Raw genomic sequence first — 25,726 nt, forward strand, 5'->3', positions numbered from 1 at the left:
AACTGAAAATATGATTCTGTAAATGAAGGACTAACCATTCACAGTGAAAGGTAACAAATTTTGAAAATTAAAAGGATGTTTTATAGATGGAGCAACCATATGGATGAGGAATTTTTTGGATGGTCATATCCAGAAGCAGTAGTCAATATCTCAATGTCTAGATGAAGATCAGTGTTGAGGGATATCCCACATGGGTTTGTATGGGCACCATAATGTTCAATGTCTTCATCAATGTCCTAAACAGAGGGATCCAGTGCAGCCTCAGCAAGATTGCAGATGACACTGAGTGAATGATGGTGTTGACACACCTGAGAAATATGATGCCATCCTGATAATAAATTCAAGAAATAGTCCCACGTGAACCTCATGAATCTCAGCAAAGCCAAGTGCAAGTGGTGCACCTGGGTCTGTGCAACCCCCGGTATCAACACAGGCTGGAGGATGAAGGGACCAAGGGCAACCTTGCTGAAAAAGGTTTGGGGGTGCTGGTAGATGAGATGCTGGACATGAGCTGGCAATGTGCACTTACAGCCCAGAAGGGGTGAATCAAAACAAGTATGGCAGCAGGGAGGTCATTCTGCCCCTCTGCTCTGCTCTCATGGGGCTCCACTCGGAGTATTGCATCCAGGTCTATGGCCCTCAATGCACTGGAGAGAGTCCAGAGAAGGGCCATAAAATAATTAGAGTAACAGAACACATCTCCTGTGAGGAAAGGCTGAGAGAATTGAGGTTGTTTGGCCTGGAGGACAAAAGGCTCCAGGGAGACCTTACTGGGGTGTTGAAATATGTAAAGGGGTCTTATGAGAATGATGGGGACAAACTGTTTAACAGCACTTGTTGCAATATGAAAGGTGATAATGTTTTCAAACTGCAGGACGGTAGATTAGATTAGATTAGATTAGATTAGATTAGATTAGATTAGATTAGGTTAGGCAGGATTAGATCAGATTTTAAGAAGAAGATTTTTACTATGAGGGTGGTGAAACACTGGAACAATTTGCCCAGAAGTGGTATATGCCTCATCTCTGGAAATATTCAAGGTCAGGTTTGAGGCAGCCCTGAGGCAGCCTGATCCAGTTCAAGATGCTGCTGGTCATGGCAGGAAAAATTGGACTAGCTGACCTTTAAAAATCTGTTCCAACTTCAGTTACTCTATGATTTTGATTCTATGCTTTGAAGAAAAAGAATGAGTAGAGAGCCTTCTTGTATTCGTAAATAGGAGTTCATTCACTCATATCAGTGAAAGGGCTGAAGGACTGATAGAAAATCCCCAACATTCCTGTGAACTAAGGACCTGAAATATGATAAATGGCAAAAGTTTAGAAAGTCAATGTTAATAAAGTGCTATGAGTAATACTCTTTACTGTCTGCCTGAGAGAATCTGATTTGATTTCTGCATTTGTTCTTCCTTATCAGGCCACCAGGATTTCAGCCAAGATCCCTTCTTGCTAAAACAAGCCTGTCTTTGGATGATGTCCAGGCTTTGCTGAAAGCATAGTGACTGCTTTACTTTTCCATACGGTTGTTGCCCCTTCAGTATTTAACCCACACTTGGTAAAACACATCTGAGTACCATGAGTATGAGAAGAGCTGCTTAGGCATCAAGCTATTCCCTTTTGGTTACTTGTGGGAAAAGACACTGGAAAGAGAGGTATAATTCCAGGGTGTGAATGCTCAATCAAATCCACTCCAGGAAATCACAACCTGACTTTAATGAGAGCAGGAAAAGTCAAGTCTTCTTAATGACCATTAAGATACCAAGTTGTAAGGTTGCTGTCAGAATACTATGTACCCTGCAGTTGAGGTTTGCCAAGGTTTGTTGAGAGTCCAAATTAGCTAATTAACTGCTACATTACAAGTAAGATCATTAGCCCCTCATCTCACTCTGCTTCTTTGAGAACCCCATGCTGCAATCTCAGCCCAGACAAACATTCTTTGTCCTTTATCCTGTGCAAAGGTTTTCAGATGAGGGACAATTATTTATGTGAGTGGAGTATAAAAAAGTTTAAATATCTCATTTGAGAGTAGCTGATCAAACTGGGCTGAAAAAGAATAGAAATATTTAAATGTGACTATTTCAATATGTAAAACATCCTCACACAGAGATGGATGAGCCAGTTTAAAGAAAATCTTTGCAAGTTCTTAGAGCCTTCCTGAGTAGCTTAACCTCCTTCAGGATGAGCCATCTCCTTGAAGTAAAAGAAACCAGTGGCTACAAATATGCAGGTGTCTGAATTATTTCAGCCACAATATTTCAGTCTGCCTTTACATAAGCCAGACTCTTTTAATATGTTGCTATAAGAATTACAAAACTGAACTCTAACTTGATTAGAATATCAGTCTAGTTTTAATCTAATTTCTATTTGAAATGTGTAATTATCTTGGAATCTAATCCTGAGATTAGATAATGGCAGACAAGTCTTTCATTTGCCACTTGATTTTTTGTCAATACATGCCACAGTAGTGCTGGGGGTAGAACAGACTATTTTGTAGGAAATGCCATTTATGGTGATATGAAGCAGTAGCTTAGACTTGTTGCCTCATACTGAGGATATGTAGGTTGCACAAGGATAAGAATTGCCTCAATTTCCACAAATTCTGCATCAGAATTCATGTTTTTTAATGACTTCAATATGTTCTTGAGAAATAATGGTTTAAATGAGTATGATACTTGTACTTGCTGGTTAATTTTAAGAAAAAAAAAGAAAAAAAACACCACACTCTAGAAAACCTAAGAGAATCTCTCATGTGATTATCTTTTCATTTGAAGAGCAACAAACCAAAGTCACTTGTACAAATATTTGGCAGTGATATCGAGTAAGATCATTAGGAGCTTTAAAATCCCGATGAATTCTTGAGGATTGGAAAGCTGCCAATGTGACTTTCCGAACTCACAAGCTTAATGCAGGTTATGTAAGACAAGCTACAGAGAGAAGACTAGATAATTCCAACTATTTGACACAATTTACTTTTACACTATTTGACTATAGTGTACAGGAGTCTGTCTGGGATGCATTTAGTATGCTATAGGTGCTTCAGTGCTAAACCACAACCTTCAAGTAATGACAAATATGATGCAATCTGGGATGCAGAAGCTGCTTATGAGTATTAATACTGCATAGGAAAAGCAATTGTTTTTCTGGGCCCATCAGGCTGGCTTTGATTAGAGAAACACAGCAGAAATATTCAATTGAAGAGTTCTTTCAGAAAAATGGCCTGTGCATCTTATTCTTTGAGTATTTCCAGTGTGTAACTGGACCTGTATAATTTCCTGTCAGAGTTGCCAACTCCTGTTGAGTTTTAGCTTTTGTCTTGCTTTCTTTAAATATTCTTCATTTCCAGGCTTTTTAACAAGCTGAATTAATGTGTCATTGCAGTCATTACTGAGTGAATAACACAGCTGCACCACAAGGAACACAACAGAAGGTAAGGGGACTGAACTAGTAGCTATTGCAGGGATCTGCATCATTGTAGTTAAATTAGTCTTGTCTATATATTGTGTAGGTGTCTTTCAATTTTGTGTATTTTATAAGCAGCGAATGAAATGCCTTGTTATATTTAAGATGTAACAATGATGACATAACAATCTCCTCTCATCAAAATTGCACTATATGCCTGGATTGCATTTCCGATAAAATGGGGAGCTCTTTTCTGAGGCTCTGAGACATGACTGACCTTAGGAGTCCAGACTCCTAGTCCAGACACTGCAGCTGCTTTCAGGCACAATAAACAGTGCTTTGTCAGCCCCTGCTTGCCAGCTTACTTGGGAAAATATTTGAAAGCACAAACCCGGAGTGACCATACTTCGGCAATTTCTATTACTGGGACTTGTGAGTCTATGAGGAACCTCTCATCTTCTCAGATTTTTTTCACATTTAGTTCACATCTAAGTGTCTTGGCTATAGGAAGGTTTTGGGTCAGAGACAAAACCAAAACTCAAATCCTTTCTCTGTTATATTTGTCACATTTCTTGTCAAATGTTAACTACAGATTAAAAGAAGGGAGTTGACATTTGGACTGTGTGATCCCTCACAGTAATTTTTCCCTCCTTTGAAAATGTCCTTATTAGGGGAACACTTTGCAAGTGGGCAAAGAACATGGATATTCTTCCTTCTCCTTGAGGTGAGGTACCTCCAGGTTAGAACTCCATTTATTGACAGGCTAGCACTGATCTAGCCTGCTTAACAGTGAAACCAAAGACATAAGTCTGTAGGAGTGCATGTTTTCAACAAGTTGTACAAATAATTGACTGATTTCCTTCCCACCTGGAATGAGTAACTACTGCGGGCTAGAGTTAGAGGAATGAGCAGAAGTGTGAAAGTGCATCACTTCGTATTTGCAATGAGTAGCAACTGTATTTGTCAAACTACTTAATTTCTTTTGTCAGTCTCTCAGATTTGCTTTTTTCTTAGTATTTACCTTCTCATAGCCGTCCTACTCATAACTGTGATAATATTGCAATAATCTCTGTGGAGATGTTTTTTTCCAAGATAAAAGACAGCAGCTGTCATAGTGGAAAGAGCTCCCATTTCTGGCATTAAAAAAAAAATAAAATCCTCTGTCAGTTAGAATGGGTATTCCTTCCTAAGATTGCTTTTCTATAATATGTGCATATAACTTGTTTATTTCCCAAATAATAGCTTTATCACAATCACACGAATTGTGGAAACATTTAGATATGTTTTTTTCAGCTTTGCTAGCTTTATTGAGTGTGACAGGGTGGAGGATGTTAATTTTAGCAGAGATCAGCTGATGTACATTGTTATTCCTGGAGAAATTTGGTCATGTGCCCAAGTCCTTTCAAAGTATAAAGCAGGATAAGTGATGGTAGAAAACCTCTTATTCTTTGTGATTTTGTGACAGTGTATCTATTCTTTTGCTTTACTGTAGCATGAGTATTCCTAATATTTTTCTGATTCCTTCACTTTCCTATCTTCTCAGTCAGAAATAAAATTAAAAATTAACTAAGTATTTATGTGTAGTCTATAAGTCCCTTCCATATTCAACTCTTAAGGAGCATAATCCTGTTAACTGCAAAACAGATATATATAGCATTGTGCATATGGGATGGGCAGAGCTAACTGAAGTTTTGCACTTTTGCTTCTCTTCCAATTTAAAAACACCAACTAGAGCTCAGGTTTTTGGGCACCAATTGTTCATAACCTTTCCTAGCCAATATGGTATAAAATTTATTAACATTTATTTTCATTTTTCAGTTACCAAAAGGCTCAGTTACCTGTAGCAGGGCAAAGTCATAACTTAGAGTGAATCCTTTAGAAAGGTGTATACCCTTAAGGGACATAAAAATTGGAGACTTGATGTCTTACTGTGAAAATCTGCCAAGACTTTTCTCTGAAAATTTTGTTTGGTACAAAGTCTAAATTCCTTTATTTACCATTTAAAAAAAAACAAAACCAAGCAAACAAACAAACAAAAATCCAAACAAACAAATTAAAAGACCCACAAAAAACAAACAAACAAATAAGACATCCTTCCTTAAATCCTTAAACACAGAGTTCTACCATGAGATTCATTTGCTGCCTAAAAATTGGAATCACTTTGTGCCTGAACAGGTACCCAGGATGGTCTCTGTAGAGTCCTTAACTGTAGATCGATATTTCTGAATTTTTATAAAGGCTTTAAAGAGAATACTGAAAGGAAATTCTCTGTTCCTAGATGCAGTAATGCGCTGTGGTATTTGGAGAGATTTTACAAAAACAGTTTCTCTACTGGTTTACCTGAAGGACCTGTTGGGCATAATTTGATATACCTCATTCTTTCCAGTCTGTTCATACGACTGGACACAGATAAAATCCTCAAAGTCTTTGTAAACACAAAAAGAACTTCCAGTGCTAGAAGGACTGCTGGAGCAGATATAGGTCACAAAAAAAAAAGAAAAAGTATTCTTAATAATGAATGAAAAGTGTTATGAAATCAGAGTGAGTGTTCTTTTTATTTAAAGCCATTCTTGCACTCCTATTATGTATGAGATGTTTGTTTAAAATGTCATCCTAATTTTTCTTGAGGTCTGATAATTTCAAGACAATCTGAACAAAGTGAATAGGACAAAACACTTATTTTAGATTTTTCAAGAATTCAAAAAGTCCTTTTAATCCAAATTCCTAATTAATTCACAGGCTTATTAAACTGACTGTCAGTAAACTATTTTCTCTTCCAGTCCAAAGGAATAAATCCTCATTCTTGTAATTTTCTTTGATGTCCTCTGAATGCTTAGCATTCCAAAATATTAGTCTAGTAGCATCTTGCACCTGTTGTTATTGATACAATAAACTGATTTCTTGAAAATATTTATGTAGACAATCCATCGGGTGTACACTGCCAACTATTGAAACCATGCATCTACCTCCAGGTTTATGTGACAACAGAAATCACTGACGAAGTTGTACAGAACTGAAAACGAAAACCTATGTTGATGCAGATTTTAAAGAGTATTCTGGTTCTTGAATATGCAAAAGTTAAATCAAAGATTCATACTCACTGACAGTTTGGTGTAAACTTTATCTTTGTCTCCCTGATTATTTGTATTAAATTTTAGAACTAAATGCATATGAAATCATGATTACAACATCCTGTCTATAATTTACAGCAATTGGGATTTTGGGGAAGAATTAGTTTTGGGTTTTGGTGAGGGTTTTGGGGTTGTGTTGGGTTGGGGTGTGGGTTTAGGTTTATTTTGTTAGTTAGGTTTTAGGGTTTTTTTAATGTCTAAAATCTATCTGAACACAGATACAGCAACTTTATATTTACAATGTGCCAAAGTAGCATCAGATATAATCAGATCTTTCTGAATTTCAGTCTTTTGCACCCTTAAAGCTCTAGGTGTGGATGTAACTACTTGTGCTGATTTCTACAGTGTTGTAGAAATATTTAATTTATTTTTCACTTGAATTGTCTTCCCATTCCCTCTCTTTTCCATCCATCTCTCACAGGGGAAATAGAAAGAATAAAGTGTAGAAAACTAAAATCTTGTACCTCTTTTTGATAGTTTTGCAGAGTTTAAAGTTTTAGATAAGGAATTATCAGGATCCATACCAGAAACCTACATCAAATGGGAATATAATGAAATGTAATATAATCTATAATGAAATATTACGTTACAAACAATAAGAAATATGGCAAAATTATTTATAATGTTATGAGCATGTAATCTGCTTTGTGGTGTGGTACTCACTATCAATCTCCAGTGAGTTCCTTAGGAATAAAGGCATCCTACTTCTCACTAGATTCAGGATTAACAAAGCTATACCTTAATAAAGGAGCAATATACAGGGCTTGTTGCTAAGGGAGCAAGAGAAAAGCTAATGTGTCATGCTGTATTATCACAGCTGAAATCTTCATAAAGGATTGCATTTGATCATTAAGAGAAATTATCTCTGAGATAAGATCAGAGAATTACAGAGTATTTAATTTGGTCTTTGAACGCAAGCAGAAATCAGTCAGCTGATGTTTATCCATGAAGGAAGCTCAGTGCTGGCAGTTTTGTTCTATATGACAAACATAACTCCAGATATATGACCTTGATTTCCACAGTTCAATTCAAGAGCTTTTGAGCAAGTTAAACTGCAATTAGAGGAGAACAAAGAAAGAAGTGTGGATCACTGCTCTCTGTCAAGTTATAGGGATTGATCTAAATAACCACTATACCTGTATCACTTCCACTGATTCAGTAAGATTTCTGGAACTGCAAAACACGTCTATACAGACACAAGAGGTTGGCTTAGCTACTTGTCAAATTGTTCAAGCCAGTGGTTTTCAAGGGAGTTAATCAAATACAGTGAAGAAAGAAATCTCATTAGTTACATCAGACAAACAGATACACTCACAGGGATGGCTAAAATGGAAATGGTTTTGTCAAAAATTTTAGGGAGGAGAAAAGCCTCACAATTAGATTTGTTTACTATTTTAAAATTTCCTTAAAAATACCCTGATGGGTGTGTTAATAGAGTAGTGGGTTCCTAAAATTCTTTTTTGGTAGACTCAGACAAAATACTTATCAAGGTTTTTCCTATTAAAGATCTTTAGAGAGCCAAAATGTGTGCTCTGTAAATAAGAGATTCCAGTTATTCTTCTGCGCCCTTGTATGCCTGAGGCTATTCTACTTCTTTCATCAACCAATTTAATAAGCCATTGACCATTTTATTATGGCCTTCATCCAGAAAAAACTTCTCTGTCTGCTAGCATGCTAACATGTTTCGAAAGTGACACAGAAATGTCTCAGAAACCAGTAATAAAGGCCTCACCATGTTTGAGATATTTACTTGAAAAAGTGGTAACTGCTGGAAAAATCTGACCTATTAAGAGTGAGATATTAATTCATTTCAATTCAGAAATCAATTCAATTTTCAGTCAAATCGATTTTAAAATAACTTGACCTTTTTTCAGTTTTAAGTTTCACTTAGACCTTGGCAGTCCCTCTCGAAATGAAACCAACTTTCACCATGAGTTGATGGTTAACTGGTGAAATGTATCAAGAAGAAAAATTGTAAAAATAAAGCCAAATCACTTCCTTCATCTGGTTCAATGTCACACAAAGGCAGAGGTGAGTTGATAGGCTGAAGAAAAGATAAGACTTCTTCTTAAAAGAGACAGTGATGTCTCATTCTGTCAGATGTTTTAATGAAGTTTGGCATTAATTCTTGTTCCTTCTCTCTGGCAAATTTTTCCCTTTGTTTTTGTGGGGATTTTTTGTTTGTTTTGGGGTTTTTTGTTTGTTTGTTTTGTTTTGTTTTGTGTTTTGTTTTGTGTTTTGTTTTGGCTTTATTTTTGTTTGTTTGTTGGTTTTGTTGTTGTTGGTGGTGGTGGTGGTGGGTTTTTTGTCTTTGTTTTTGTTTTTGTTTTGTTTTGTTTTGTTTTTTGCACTCCCAACAACCACTTCAAACTACAGATTCTTCAAAACCATTCACTTAGGCACTATTTATCTCAATATTTTCAGTGTCAAACATATGCCTGCCCTGTCTAATCATTAACAAAGACCAGAACATGTTCTCAGGCGCTAAAAAGTTGAAAACTATAACACTCCTAACAATATCTAATCAAGAAATGAGAGCAAGTAATAAGTAAAGAAGGGGAGAAAAGATGCACTGGGAAGAATCAAACTCAGTGGGTTTCAGCATAGTTCAAAATGTCAGAAGTGAAAATCATATCCAGAATTGTCTTAAATCTCATCCTTAAATTAAATCACCTAAAGTTGGAATTCTCATATTTAAAGATGTAGGATTATTAAAATTAAATTTTGAAAATATGGAAGAAATTAAATTTTGACCCACTAGTCAAAGATTATCTGAGCGAAATGTCAGGACACCTGGCCTCAGTCTTTGCATGTCACTACAAGACAAATCTAAAATATGACATATCATCAATTTACTGTGGTTATTGGTTGATAAAAACCATTCAGGATGTCCTAGATCACTATCTCTATCAAGAGAAACAAATCCAGGATCTCTTAATATCCTTTCTACACGTATATAGTCTATGTAAACATATTTTTGATGGGGTTTTTTTTGATAGTTCATATAGCTCTGTAATCATTAATATTTTATTTCAAATTACGGATTATATATATTTAATTTAAGCTTTTTTATTTCACTGCATGTAAATTAATTCAATATAATAAGAGCTAGAATAACTGCACTAAAGACATTTGCAAAAGCAGTTTTAAAATAAAAATCCTCTTGCCCTTCTCAGTGAATGACTCTACTGCTTTGTAGGGCAGCAGTCAAAGATGGGTTGGCAATGAAAACTTCCCACATATGAAGAAAACTTCAAGTACCATTATGCAGATCATCATTTAGGAGCCACTCATATCTGAACAGATGGTGAAATCTATTCAAATGAGTATGTAAACATATTTTCAAAGATCACAGCACCCTAAATAAGAGTGCTAGAATTTATTTATCTTGAAAGGTTTTTGATGTCTTAAAATAAGACAGAGATATGATTACTGAGACAAAGATTTGTCAGTGATAAATGCCATTTCAGATGTCAAAATCCAAAATTTAGATCTTTAAAATCTTCTCATGGCTACAGATGTTCCAGAATTACTAAAGTACCAACTTTTAATGCCAAAAGGATCTTTACAAGCCAGCATTTATGAAATGTGTTGTATTTCTATCTGACAAAATTTGACCATGGGTTGATGCTACTACATTTTATCTCATTAAGGGCTTTGCAGGTTCAAACTAATGATCATAAAGCTGAAAACCTTATATCTTTGATGAAATCTACTATATAGGTAAGGAGAGGTTGCATTTAGGATATTAATTTGTACAGAATGAATGACAGATCTTCTTTCCGTTTTCATTGAGTTTGAATGGCCATTAAGTATTTTAAGGAATAGAATCATTGCTCATATTTAACTAATTATATAATGAAAAAAATGTGAATTTTGTTATTTTCACATCTAAGACTACTCCTGAAGGCCAAAGCAAAGACACTTCTTGCAGATAACTATCTTGTTACATGCTTTTGTTGAATTATAACTTTTAACTAGTGTACCAAGAAATTTGAATCAGAAGTGATGCCACTAATGGTGCAAATACATTATTTGAAGCCTCAAAGCCACTAAATGTATCTAACAAATAAGGAGTCCATTCTGCTTCCCTATCTTCACTGACTTATACTCTGGAACTACCAGAGTGCTTCTGAGAACAAAGCAAGGACTAGCTTTTATAGGTATTTTGCAAAAAGCATTTTGATGCATGCACAATCCTTATGTGTGACACTAACAGTTGGAACAGACAATTTAGTCATTGTGAAAATCTTTTGAAGTGTAAATGACTAACATCTCTTTTCATCTTCTCCATGATTTCAGTTCTATCTGAAACATGTAGTTAACAGGAGAAAAGAGTATCCTTAAAGCCATCTTATACTCTTTTCAGCTCTCACTGAATCAAAAGTTCTCATTTCAGTTCAGAACATCTTTTTCTATTCCACATGGTTTTTTTCCTTACTACTCTACAGTTGCAAGTACAGCAATTTAGAAGAAGTTGGCATAGTGTTTGAATTTGGTGAGACAATCTTAGACAAAGAAAATCACTTGCATTTAAGTCAGTTAAGTAATTTTTCCTCTTGGCAGTGGTCTGTGTGTACCTGTGTCTAAAAGAAGATTCCTTGTACAAAAGGAAATCAGACTTTCTGATGTGATTGGAAAACTTTGTTTATGTGTGTATTTATGAACACATATTTATATTTATATAAAGAGATAGTAAGGAAAAATCTTAGACTGAAGGAATAATTACAAATTTATCATCAACTATGAAAGACTGTTATTTATATGGCAAGTTAAAGAATTTACTTTTAAAATATATTGTATAAGAGTTGACTGGAATGAAAGATAATTAAAAAGATGTTTTTATTATTCCAGTGTAATCAAAGTTTTAATCAAGATATGCAATTTTATAATTTCATTTGTCATAATATATGTCTACTGCAGTCCTTTCTGTAGGCAGAGGAGTTACCAGCGATCTGCTGTCTAACATAATAGTGATTGTCAGGGTTAAGAAATCTCATGTTCAAATTATCAAGGAAATATTGCTAAGGTTGAATAATTTTAGTATTCTAGAAAAGTGGTAACAGCAACCTGAGGGAATAAATCAAGAAGATCCCATTAACTGTTAATATCTTAGTAATATTAAAAAATACAATGGCCATATTTTAAAGCATACTTTTATACTCACTTTTACCTAAAGTTTCCAGCTTTCTTTTGCATCTGATTGAAAAAAGAAAGGTAAATCTCACATATCTCATACACCTACTGTATCTCTAAAAAAGTGTTATTGCAGCTCATCTAGTAACAGAAATATATGAATGAAGAAGCATGTATTAAAAAGAAAAGCACTTTGCTGCCTGATACTATGGAGAATTTAGACTGTGTATTGTGTGATTATTCTACCAAAAAATCTTTTGTTAGCATGTGTGACCATCTGACAAGAAAATTATCAAAAACAAGACAAAACAAAGCAACAAAAAATAAATATTTTTTTTTTTTGTAAATACAAGACAGAGAGATTTAAATTTCAGTTTGATTTGCCTGTAATAATCAAGGTAAAGGCCACTCTAAGTTTATGCTCCTTGTCAAAGGCCTGGAGAGAAATAAGATCAACAACAACTGAAACATTGTTTTCCACAATATCGCTTTATTAGATTTAGCTTTTATTGGTTTGATAAACCAATATTTCCCTTTCCCGAAATCAGATTGTGGAAAGATGTGGTGAAATCTTTGGAGCCAAAGGCTACCACTTCATGCTGAAATAAGCCTAATAATCTAAACCAGAGAAGACGCAGATTCCTTGAGACACAAGAGGGGGTCTCCTCACTTACTGTCAGTAAGAACTGAACCACGACATCAGTCATGGAAAGAGGAGTATTTTTAGATGGCAAAACTACCATGCAGTAGCTTATGAAAAGAAAATGTTAAAGGAATTCTCTTGTGTTTCAGCTCACCTTGCACAATATGATGAAATAATTTTTGCAATTACTGTAATGCAACTGGAAATAGGATACTGAATTCTTACAGACTGAAAATCTGCTAAAACAGAATGCATTGAAATTGCAGGGAAAATAAGCAATAAATTCAATGTATATTTGGGTAATTGAACTTTGAATGTTCATGGCAGATAATTTGTCTGGATATTAGAAACCTGTGACACATAGCACTGAGACAATTTTTCTCATTCCTCTTTGCAATCAAGAAATTCCTGCCTGCCTACAATTTAAGGAATTGACTTGTCTATCTTGCCTATTTAAGCATGCTCTCTGGAAAATCTTTACGTAAGGTTTATTCTTTGTATAATATTTAATGGCTTATGAGTCATTTTTCGGGTGTCCAATCTGCATGTAATTGTTAGGAAGATACTGATTCTGCTTTTCTAAAACCATATGGGGATAATTTGGGTATTCCTAACTGGGAGACAGTAAGCTCACAAATGTACTTGGAATTTTGAAGAAAAAAGTTGCTACGTCTAAAACATGTAAGATGTAAAAATTAGGATATGAGGTGAAGAAAGACTTTATTTTAGTGCCTTTTTGTATATTTTTTTGTTCAAGTAAGAACTTCATTCATTTACATCTCTGTATCTGTGATGTCAAGATCTGTTGATAAGTTCAGAAATCCACTTTGTCACTGAAAACTTACTGGACTTTGTCTTGGATATAATCTTTATTCATTCTTCCAGTCTGTCATGGAACAGAGAAAGTAAGATGGCTCAATGATTTCTTTTAGTGCCTTAAAATGAATACTTGCACAACCTTGTATCTTTCTGAAACTAGAAAACCTGCCATAAAATGTTAAACCTCTTCTATGGATGTATTTCTTTAGCAGAACAATCATCTACCTCTGCCTTGAATTGATACTGATTTTACCTTGAGAATTCAATTATCCAGCTAGTAAACACAGAATGGTCTCCTTAGTTATTCCTCAGCTTAAATGTACAGAGATTCTTCCAACGGGTCTGTGATTCTTCATAGGTCTGAGAAAACAGAGGAGCTGTTTTGGAAGATCAGAGAGAAGATAACTCCTAATGTATCCACCTGTTATCTCTCAAAGTGTTTCAAAATAGAACTGCATGCATGGGTAATAATTCTTCTATGAGTGAAAATGGTGCAAGGTGGGTGTATTGCTATTGCCTTGTAGTTTGAGCTCCTGCAGGAAATTTTTTTCAAATTTGCTGTCTATCGTTTGCACATGTAAGACCCTTTCCTAGTCATAAGAACATATGATCATAAATGTTTCAGAAAATGTTTTGAGAATATGAGTAAATTATGTAGTTGTTTCTTGGATCCTAACAAATTTAATTTATGTACTTATACAATTCAGTGTACTGATTGTCTAAAATTGGAATGAATGGAAGTATAACACCCTGCTGACAGCAAATATGATCAGACTTGTTTCTCTATGGACTATTAAACCATATGACAAAGAACTCTTGCTTTAATGTGTTTGAAAGAAAAAAAAGGTCTGGCTGTAACTTTTAGAGGTCTTCTGAAAGTGTTATGATAAAAATAGATCAGAGTGGAGACTGAGACAAAAATGTGCTCAGAAAGAAGTAACTGTGACCTCATCCTATGTCAGAACATTTCTGTTGTATTGCATTGTTTCCCTGTGTTGGTGAAAACACTATCACAGGCTGATTGCTCAAGGTCATGACCTGAAGATATAAGATATTTTGAGTGAGATTTTTTTCCGTGCAGACAAAAACCAGATTTTAATTTTATCAACCATGCGAATATCCTAAACTTTACACTTAAAAGCACACACATAAAGTGAACAAGGGTTTCTATTTTATTTTTAATCAAAAAACGAAAATAAACTGTAAAAGAATCAGATTATTATCTTCTGCTGTTCTATTTACAGATCTTGTAGCTTAAGGCAAGGATCTATATTAGCTTTACAGAGGATTACAGCAGACACTTGGTAGTTCATAAGACACTGGAAACTCAAGAAGTTGCTTATTTTCAACTTGCAACAAGAAAAGGGCCAAGGACCTGCTATTAATATCACTTTATCATTCATGTCACCATTACTAGGCTGCCTTTATCAACATTCTAAGTTCCGTTTACCCATGAACTGGTACTTGAACAGCTTGTATAGTGAATCTGTCAAAAATAAATCACTATCAAAGCTTTCATACCCCTAGACATGTGACCATACCATTAGGAATATCTGTTTTCCTGCATGACATTTTTCTATATATTCAGAACTGTCTTATTCTTGACACCACCAGCATTTGACACCATGTGAAAAACTCCAAAATGAGTGTATGCAGGTGTAAATGCTAAAGGAAATCTTGTTTGACTTTTCATTACCTTCTGAAGAAGCTATATTCTCTTTTTGCTATGACTATCCTCTGGAAATAACAGAATATCTGCTCAAGGATATTTTGCAGAGAGAAAGGCATTTTCTGCGCAGAGCATTTTTACATTATGGAATACCCTGCTGATTTTGAAACAATAATGTTATGCTAATTTATCTGACAATGTAAGACACTCTTGTGACCACATGAACACCAGTCAAAACCCTAAATATATCTGGTCATCTCATTTTTTTCAAGCTACTAAAGACTGCAGAGATAAATTGTCACACATTGCTTGCCCCAAGGGCAGTCAATGGTAGGTGTCCAAGCAGAGAAGACGAATCAGTCACCTTTCAGTACTTCAGGGTCAGAAGAATAAGGTAGGGTAGCTTGCAAAAAGTGATCATCTACACTTTCTTATGGAAGACTGTCCCTCTCTGTTTCCCCACCCTGTGCCATTTTTAAGGGACTCATGAGGAAAAGAACTTATTTTTGCAAGGTGTTTGGGGCATCATCAAATCTTTGTTTCATACATTATTTTCTTCATGGGGTCAATGATATTGGCTGTATTTTGGTAAGTGTGTAGTCTGCTATTTAAGTCTGTTTATTCTCGCATGTATAGATGTGTATTTTGTATCTTTTTTAATGCATTTAAAGCTTAAAACCAATTTGTACTTCTCTATATTTAATGTGCATGTGTGGTAAATGATTGTCCATCCTCATTCAAACTTTCATCTTATGATGTCTTTGAAATAGCTTAATGCTACATGAATTCAGAAGATAAATTCTTCATAGTTTATAATGCAGTGACTTGATTGCTCATTAATAGCTGTTTGGAATTTCACCGAGTGTAATACAGTCAAAATTTTCTATATAGTATCCTATTTGGATGCTGTGTACATTTTTGAACAATTCATTATTTATCTAGCCACTACTATTGCTCAAGTAAAAAATTCACAATTTAATACATTTTTTAAAAAACTCACTGTACTCTTGTAATTGCTAACACACAACTATAGTACAGAGGCATACATTCTTTTAAAAATAAGTTTATTTTACCTGTGAAAGTAACATAATTCTTCAAGCTTGGCCATTCAAATCAGATTGTTCACATCCGTACTATACTTTGAGCAGGGCATATGGGGTGAGTATGATAGATTTTCAAGACAGAACGAGTTTCTCTTTATGCTGAAGGAGAATGAAAACAAAGTTGTGACAGATGCTCCAGAAAGACTTCTGCTTACTCTGGAATATGGCCAAAACTTATTAATGCAGTTCTTAAAAATGTTGGGTTCATCATGGAGCAAACATTCCTTTTCATCTATGACATCTATAGGGCACATAATAGAATAAACCTATAAGCTGATGTCATCATCATGCTTTTATTTGCATTTCCATTATGATCTCCATTTAGTCAGTCATAAAAAATTAGAACGCTTGCTCCCATCTTAACTGCAGTTTCCAAACCTAAAGTTGCTTAAAAGATGAATCCAATTAGTCTGTAATTAAACACAGGGGAAAATAAGAACGTTAGTTATGGGTCCATGTTAAATAAAAAAAAAAAGGTAATTCTGACTGTGCTTAAGGATAAGAGGTTTTCTTTGAAATGAAGAATTTAAACAAAGTTTGGTTTTTTTCTTATACGTAGCTAAGAGTATTAGATTTTATAATGTAGTTATAGCAAGACTTTGGGAATAGCATTCATTCAATGCACTCAAAATACATGTAAATACAGAGTACATTGAAGACTAAGGAACAGCAAAATTTATGGGTGATTTGCATTTCTTTCCTTTCACACATTGATTCATAAGAAGCAAATGAATTTCATTCTTTCTCTTTTAAATAGTGCTATTTAATGTGGCATTATGAAAAAAATTGACAAAAAATAAGCAAGCTCTCTTTTACTTAGGATTATGAAACACAGAAAATATTTTACTCTAGGATATCTTTTATTATATCCAAGCTGCTAACTTTTCTGTAAAGTTCTGTTAAATGTTGATCTGTTGGTTTTGTGGGTTTTGTTTGGTTGGCTAAGGTTTCTTTGCTCTTCCCAGCAGTATGTAACACACTGCAGTTGTTGGATTAACAGTTCAATCTCTATATTGATTAAATTTAAACTTTAATTAGAGATTTTGCCTCTGGGAATGGAAATGAATCAGATCAAATAAAAGGGTATATTTCAAGGACTGAAGTGTGTATCCCACTACAGGCTTTTACTCAAGTTGTAGAATAAGCACAGTCTGTGGGATGTTACTTGGTGTACTGACAATCTGGAAGCCAGGATTTCCAGACTCTGTAGATACTGAGTGTAAGAACAGGGACTCCAGAAATCTCAGGAAAGGTGTTTGGCCAAGAAGAAGCCTTCCTGTTAGCCCTGGAGTGGGAAGAACCTGGAAACTCCAGACTCTTAAGCTCATTCAAGGAAGACAAGGAGCCCTTGGCACTGAAGAAGGCTAAGAGCCCTTGAGGCTCCCAAGTGTTTTAGGGAGCCTTGAGTATTGCAAGAGTTCTGTGGTCACCAAGGTAGGAGATTGCTTGTCAAGACTCCCTTGAAGCTTAAGAATCTGAGTATCTTCAAGCCCTTTTGACCTGCTTGAGGGAATATAGGGGGAAAAAATCTTTCAGGTCTTTCACATATGAATTAGTTTAATTAACAGACAGAGGAAGAGACAGCTTTGAAAGAGCCAGGATCACCCAATGGAAGTCCAGTACATACCAGTACTTGATATGACCAAGTCCAGGTAAAAATTTCCTTCTTTTTAGGCTTTTTACAGAGATTGTATGCAAATACTATTTTGGTGTGCTGTTTTGTTTTTTTTTTTTTTTGAAACAGAACATGAAAAGCATTCTAATAAGAAAATTTTAAACTATTATGCATTGCATCAAACCAAGATCTTGTTCAATGTCTTGTCCCTCACAATCATCAAGGGCACATTCTTAAAAAAACGAAATATGAGACATAGTCTAGATTTCCCAATTCATCCATTTCATTTCACTAATAATTCTGTGGGCCTTCCATCTTCTGTCAGTAGCCTCTCTCCAAACCTATAGGAGGTACTCCATTTCTCTCAACACACTTCCTGCATTTTGATCCATATTTTTTAAATTGTATTATTATTATTTTTTTTAATAGGATGAACAGGACTGCAGGCAGAAAGCAAGAATATACATTTGTTCTTATTTATTATTTTTTATGTTCTTAAATTGCTAACATTCATTTTGCCATTTTGACTGCTGAAAATTCTATATGATATTTTCAAACAGCTACCTGCAGAAATACCAGGAGCTCTTTCTCATCGTAATAAAGCAGAATCTTTTATTGTATTTCACTGGGTGACTTTTTAATAATTAATTGCTTTATATTATTTCATTTTAGTTAATCTGCCACTTTATCTTCCATTTTTTTTGATGCTTCAGTCAAATGTCATAAGGTCCTTTCATTATACTTGACATTCAGCTTTGCCCCTTCTGCCTAATTTTGTATTCTTAGAAAGCTATATCACATCATTGCTCTTATAATTTTCAGATTTATCTGTAAACATATTTGACAACTGAGAAAAACCAAAAAGATCTCTGTGAGAAGTCCCTGTAGTTGTGAAAACTGACCATTAATTCCCATTTTTCCTTCTTACATGACTGAATCTTCCCTTGTATTTATGACAATTTATTTAGGAACTTTTGTTCTAAATGTACTGAAAAGCCAAGATTACTTTATTAACCAAATTGCCTTTTATTTTCTCACAAGTTTATTGCTGTCTTGGAGAGCTCTTATGGATGTGTTGGACATGGCTTTTCTCTATAAAAGCTGTCTTAATTCTTTGTAGCACCAGTATTTATCCTCTTGTTTCTACCGCTTGGTCCACTGTGGATAATGGTGCTGATCTATAGTTATCCAGATCATTATCCAGCTTTCTTTCACAAGTTGGAATTGCTACAGTCACAATTCATTCTCCTAACACCAACTCCAGTTTAAGCAGTACTTTGAAATCACCCATAGAGAATAGTTTCAGAAAGGGAAAATCCTCACCTCCTTTGTAAGCAAAATTAATCTTCTTCTTTTTCTGATAAAACTAGTGTTCTCACATATTCTATTTATTGTCTGTATCTGCCTTATATATCTGATTAGTCAGGTTTTCATTAAACTATGAAGCTTTGAAAACTGAATGAACATATTCCCTTTTCCTCTACATCATGTATTTCTGATTTAGAAAGTAGTATGAAATCCAATATTAATCCTCTTAAAATTTTCATCTTGTAACTCAGAATGTGAATGTGACTTGTGGTGGCTTATTTTGGGAAATGCAGCATTTAATTAAATAAAATGAACCATATTATGATTTCATTCAGACCTACTGTAGAAATTAAACCTCTCCATTACAACGTTTAAAATTGAAATAATTTATTTTGCGAAGGTAAAGACAATTTAGTGATGAATTTAGGTTTACTTTTTAAAGTGCGTTTCAAAGAGCATTTAAAGGCAGTATACAGATAAAAAAAAAAAAAAATCAGCACTCCATAACTCAGAGTATTCTTGAATTACCTTTTAAATCATCTCAGAAATGCTATCACCTGTAATATCCCATCCACAAAGAGCATAAGTGGTGTAACTTGTAAAACTAAAATGCTTTCCATAGACCACTGAAAAATCACTTTAGGTATCCCACACAAAATCTTGCAGAGACAATAGTTTGTCAAACTGTTCCTCTGTAGGTAATTTAGTGGGAACAACTCTGCGTGTTAAACCTGTAGTTTATATTTTGGGATACCTTTGCTTTTGTACTTTTCTTTTGTGATCTCAGAGCCAAACACTAAACAGATCATAATGTTAGAGTGGAAAATCTAGTTCTCTTAAGTAAGTTGAAGTAATCTTCAACTGATCAGCATCACTACACCCTGAGCAATGTAAGCCCAGAGTCTTTCTTGTTGCTTAAACATGCTCAGCTGACCCGTGTAATTTGGTCAGTATATGGTGCATTTGCATCCAGAAAGATTCAGGTCAAATATTAGCAATAATAGGGTTACTGAAGCATGGAAAGAAACTGCCCATTGAGACTTTGCTACCTCCTTCAATAGAGAATTTGAGGACTGGCTACATAAACGTGCATCAGGAATGACAAGTATATAGTTTATCTAGCCTTGTGCCAGAGAACTTAGTGACCTCTTAAAGGCCCTTTCATTTTTATTTCCCTATGATTCCATGAAGATTTGAAAATAAATACAATAAAAGCTTTGAGATGCAGTAAAGGAGCCATATAATGTTTTGGATAGATGACACCAATGCTGTCTTCCTGGGACTTTTGCCAGGTAAGTGATTTTGAACAACAGCTTTTCTGAACACTTATATTACTGAATCCCTCAATTTATTTTCATTAAAGTCTTTCTTCTTAAATCCGTATAAAGAAATTAGGCATTAAGAAATCTGAACGTAAGGGAAACACATTTTGATATTTAGGAATTGAGCAATATACTACAAATATTAATAAATCCAAAAACCTCTATAATGAACATTTTTGTAATATCGATCTTTTCCTATTTGACCTCTCTCAATTCGGACTGCTGGGCAGGTCATCTGATTAGTAGTACGTACATGCAAATCCCAGAGAATTTTATGAGTCTTTCGAGCCTTTTAATACTGCCAGAGGAAAAATGGTAGATTTTTGTGGTCAAAGAAGCGTCATTTGGTATAAATTTTAAAGATAAAATCAAGCGATAGTATTAATTGATGTAATTTAATTTGGATATGACAGTAAATATGAAATTGAAAATTACCTTGAAATGTACTTGAAAACATAAATATAATTTACAATTAGGTATGCTAAATGTGAGATTATTTTATATCCTGAGCTATACAAATGAGAGACACTTCTCTCATTTGTATAACAACAACATGGACCTTAATTAATTTATCACAATCTATTTTCTTCTAAAAAGATTATTTTCAGACAAGAGCAAAGCAATAGCACCATCTAGAAGAAACCTACTTTCAGTTATATGTTAGCTCTTTCATATCTAGCTTTTTTTCTCCCCCTTTTGCACTGGCTAGAAGATAGCCTTTCTGTGCTTCCAATTTGGTCAAATTTGTACACACATTAATGCATGAAGAATCAAAAATTTTAATTAAATGAATATTCTATTTAAAATAAGGTCTCTAAAAACTTTTCAGATAAAGAATTGATTAGCAGAATTTTATTTCTTTATATTATACTGAGAAATGATTCAACCATTCTCGATATTTTTACAAAGTATAAAGACAGAATTGGACACTTGGCAGGAAAAAAGCTTACACAAGTGGATAAAGCTTATAAAAGTATAAGAAACTGAGAATGGACCCCAAAATCAAAAATGCTAAAACACTTGAGATAAGCCTTAGTACTTGATACTCCTTCCAGCATTTTTTCCTCATATTGGTAATACTGGACCAATATTAACAAGACATGTGGCCACAGTACAGATGAAAAAAAGAGTTGTCTCATATAATACCATGATAATGCAGATAAAATTTTCTGCCACCAAAAAAATAAATACTGACATAAAATTTTGTGTTTAGGAAAAGAACATTTACTGAAATGTCCAGAACTTCAAAAGTTTCTTATGTCCAGCACTGGGTTTTCAGGGAAATTTAAATATATGAAACAGAACCCCACAGCCAACCTCTTGATAATTATTAAGGATGCAGCACCTCTAATTTAAATCTGTTAAATCTAAATCAGGAAAAGAAAGACCAAAAACCCTTGATTCAGAATTTCACAGATTTCAGATGTTGGTTTTCTGTCCAGATCTTTAAAAATGTTTTAGAGAAGGTAAAGGTCAAAGTAGAAGGTAAGGCCAAAGTGCTGAACCTTGAAGCTGGGGAGAAAGGGGAGTATTTTTCCATCATTTCCCTCACAGTGATGATAAAATCTTGCATCAGCTACTTAAATTTTATCACATGCTCTTGCAGGCTCAACGTATAATCTATGATAAAACTTTAAGCTTTGTTTTGTTGTTGTTCATTTTTTTGTTTGTTTTTTTGTTCGTTTGTTTGTTTTTGGTTTACTTTGAGGTTTTTTTGTTGGTTTTGTTCTTTTCAGCTAGATTATTAAGCTCCTTGTCTGTGTCTTCCTTTTTAAAATTTGAATTGATCTTTTCCTTTTCCTAGGTCCTGGCCATAAAGTAGCAACTGAATTAGAAATTATAGAGAAAGTCAATTATTGTGGTGATGGAAGGACAAATATAGTCTGTGTCCTCGTCAATCATCCTGCACAAGCTGGAATTTTCTCCACATGGGAGAAGCCGTACGGCATTACTGCAGTTGAAGCTGCACAGACGGGACAGGGAGGCAGAGCTGTGCTGGCTGTGCACAGACACCCGAGCGAGCCCCAGGCTGTGGCGGCACCACCGCGGGGTGCACACCTGCCGCAGGTGAGCAGCCCTGATCTCATGGCTGCCTTGTGCCTCAAGCCTCTCCGGGCCGTGGTGGTGATCCCGAGGGAGATTTCTGTTTGGCAGTGCGGGAATCAGTGTTTGTTTAGCACTAGCCAGGCTGTGCTCTGTGGCACACTGCAGACATACCTGCAGACTTTAACTGCTCCATGAGGAGAGAGGCCCACCACAGATGAGACTGTAAAGTTCTAGTAAAAAACAAACCGCCTAAAATTGTTGTTTCACAGAGTCACAGAATGATGAGGGTTGGAAGGGACCTCTGAAGGTCATCTAACCCCACTGGTAAAGCAGGTTCACCTGCAGCACATTGCACAGGATCACATCCAGGAGGGATTTGAATATCACCAGATATCACCACCTCTTTGTGCAGCCTGTCCCAGTGCTCTGAACAGTGCTTCTTCACATCTAAAAAGCGCCTTCCTTGTGTATAATTTAAAGTCTGCACAAGATGGAAGTTGTAAATTTGCAAAGCATAGAAAGCACTTCACAGCTTCAAAAGAGAACCTCACATCTTCTGTGTTTTGGACCTCACATCTTCTCTGGACTTAGAGGTGGCAATAGTCACAGCTGCACAGCTGAGGTCTGGCATCCTACACGGTGCAATTATGGTGTAACAGTTGATATTCCTACCCAGCACAGACAGGAAGAGAATCAATAAGAAAAATGGCACAAGATAACCAATAAATATGGCATATAATATTTTCCTTTTTTGAGTCAACTTGTAAGGAGCAGGAACAGGCAATATGCCTTTAATATATTACAACTTGTATTTAAAATGTATTAAATGTAAGTGATTTAGACTTTTTTATTTCATGTTCTAAGTACAAAGAATCAGGACATTAGTATTTAGTGTTCTTTTAATTAAAATAGCAGTTTACTCTAAGCCCTGGAATTAATTACTTTTTGAACTGCTTCTCTGCTCCACTAATAATGTTTGACAGTTTTAAAATAGAATAGCTAAACTTGAGGCTATTCAGTTTAGTAGGCTGATGCAGAATGAACTGAGAAAGATGAACTGTAATTTAAAAAACTGTCATGTGCAAGAGCATACTATTCATTTACTGATGAAGACCTCTGTCAAAATTTGCATATGCACACTGATGAAAGGCCATTCAGAAGATGGAAACGGAAAGTAATTTTAACATCATTGACTTAATGATACTAAATTTTGTCCTAGCTATGACTTTAAAAAGAGATGATCATTTTTACATGAGATCAGGCTTTGGAAAGAAATAGTTTACCTTCTACAGGAAATGTGTGTTAAAAATGCTGGGTTCAACATATTTTTCTCAATTATGAAGTAGTGTTAAGGACTTAAATGACAGGACATGCATTTTAAACTAGAAACAGAAGTTTTCACCTGTAATAGCTTATTCATATAAATAATAGTTAAAGAAGGATTCTGTATTTTTAGTTACCTTCTTGGAAAAATTGCAACTTTAATGCATACTAACATATTGCCCCAAAACATAATGTAATCATTTTGCCTTATTTAGAATATTTTGATGGCAGTTTCCTGGAAGCAAAACCCCATGTACACAGATTCCTAGGTCTGTTAGTATTTGTAATGAATCAATTTTAACTGAGACAAGTCTTCAGTGTTACCATTAATATCCAAGTATCTCCATTAGGACTATGCCTACTCGTACATGTACTCTTTCCATCTTTTGCCAATCTTCCCTTTTATTCCCGTCTCAGGATTAAGAAAAGGACAACACAATGAAAGTCTAAACTGTGTTAGTCTAGAAGCTAGTCTTTTAAAGTAAGACTTCAGTTGGACCATGAATGTGTGTCCAGCATCTTCAGTGAAATTTTATTTACAGCTGCCAATCAAGCCAGGCTTTTCCTTCTAATTCAGTGCTCCCAAATAACTCTTCCCCTCTGCCTTCATCTCAATCTAGTTGGCAGCCCATCATTTATTTACTTGTAGCTTGGCTGCATGCCCTACTCATGTGCTAGGTATAGCAAAGGTGGTGACTTGGAAGTTAGAAAATTACATGCAGTTTTAAAATTCCTTTTCCATAAGAGGTTATAAATAAATAATTTTTTTTTAACAAGGTCTACAGTAATTAGTAACTTCATAGTATCTTGCAATATCTAATTGAACTCCAAAATATATGATTTGCCACCACCTCTGTTACTCTCTAGGAAGGACGAAATGATTGGTAAGACAGCAAGATTCATGCACTTCTTTTCATGGCACAAAATTATAAATATTCCACTTAAATAATAAATATGACTCACCCTGCCTCCCTCGTGTAAAAAAGAGTATTTGTCTTAAATGGTAAATTGTGCCCTATTAACAATTCCCTGGAAAAACGTATTTAATTACCACTTTCCACTGGAACACTAATGAAATAAGAATTAGTTGGACTTTCCAATTAACCCTTGTAAGATTCCACACTACTATGTAGGAGAAATGGTTCTGCTTTGTCTTATTATGGGATAATTTCTTTTGTCAGTACTAAAGAGAGTATTTCAGGAAAACATCCAAGTATCTATATAACTGAATTATACTTTCTTTTAAGTACTCTTCTTCATTCTTACAATGAAGAACAGGTTCATACAGTCCCTATATATGTCACACTATTTCTAAATGTAGTTTTCAGATGTGACCCCCATTGAGTATTTGGGTTTATTTACCCTAAATAGAGTTATAGGAAAAAGAGTGCAGTAAAGCTGCAATGGAATGCCTCAGAGGTAAGAGCAGATGAATCAGCTAATAATAAACTAGTATTTTTTTAATAATTTCTTATTATGTTTTAATCATATTAATTTTGTAAGGAACTAGTTATCTATTTTACAACTAATTTTACCTTCTGCCATTTTAGGTTTTAATTTTAAATTATGCAGATTCCCATGGTTTATCTTCTGCTGTTGTCTTCAAATTCTTAACTTGTGATTGATTATTCAGAATATAGTCTTGGGAAGATTTACCATGAGTTTCGTGTGCTCTTACAGATGTTTATTTGAAAACTGATTATTTATAATTTTTTTCTAAATTTTTTTTTTTTTGGGGGGGGGGGGGGGGGGGGTTTATTTGATGTTAGTTATTTTAGCCAGAGAGTAGTAATGATAAAATTCTTACTAGATGACTTGGAAAGGAGAAAATTTTTTGAATTTTCAAATATTCTTGTTCAGCTTTCTTCCAGATTTTGACAACAATAGGTATGGAATTTCTTGAGCTCTTTCAGATAGCAACATTTCTGTGTTTAATTCATAAGCCAAATCATCAACATGTGAATGTCAAAAAACCAAAACAACTAACCAAAAAAACCAAACACCCCTCCTCCTTCTGAATTGTCCTTATTCTTGCAATGGTAGAATTAAACGTTCTTAAAAGGCTTAATTTAAGTGACAAATTTATCTCTGTCTTTAATGTGGAATCTGAGCTAGCACTTTTGCAAATACCATTTGCTCCAGAGAGGATAGCTGGCAGAACTTTAGTGTTCTTCAAATTTTTTTTGGTACCAAACCCCTATTAGTAAGAGATT

General features: G+C 34.7%; 1 long non-coding RNA gene across 4 annotated transcripts in view; it reads right to left on the reverse strand.

Moving 5' to 3' along the window:
• The window catches only part of LOC148225375 (uncharacterized), an 89,343-nt gene that overhangs the window by 58,117 nt on the left and 5,500 nt on the right, over nt 1-25,726 (reverse strand). The window contains exon 3 of one of the 4 annotated variants that reach the window (XR_015806518.1): nt 15,891-15,998. The exons of the other annotated variants lie outside the window; for them this stretch is intronic. This is a non-coding gene — a long non-coding RNA (uncharacterized LOC148225375). Of the gene's footprint in view, nt 1-15,890; nt 15,999-25,726 lie in introns of those variants that run through there. 4 annotated transcript variants of the gene reach the window in all.

The sequence above is a fragment of the Sturnus vulgaris genome, chromosome 1 (genome assembly GCF_052056855.1).
Source record: "Sturnus vulgaris isolate bStuVul1 chromosome 1, bStuVul1.hap1, whole genome shotgun sequence".
Lineage (NCBI taxonomy): Eukaryota > Metazoa > Chordata > Aves > Passeriformes > Sturnidae > Sturnus > Sturnus vulgaris.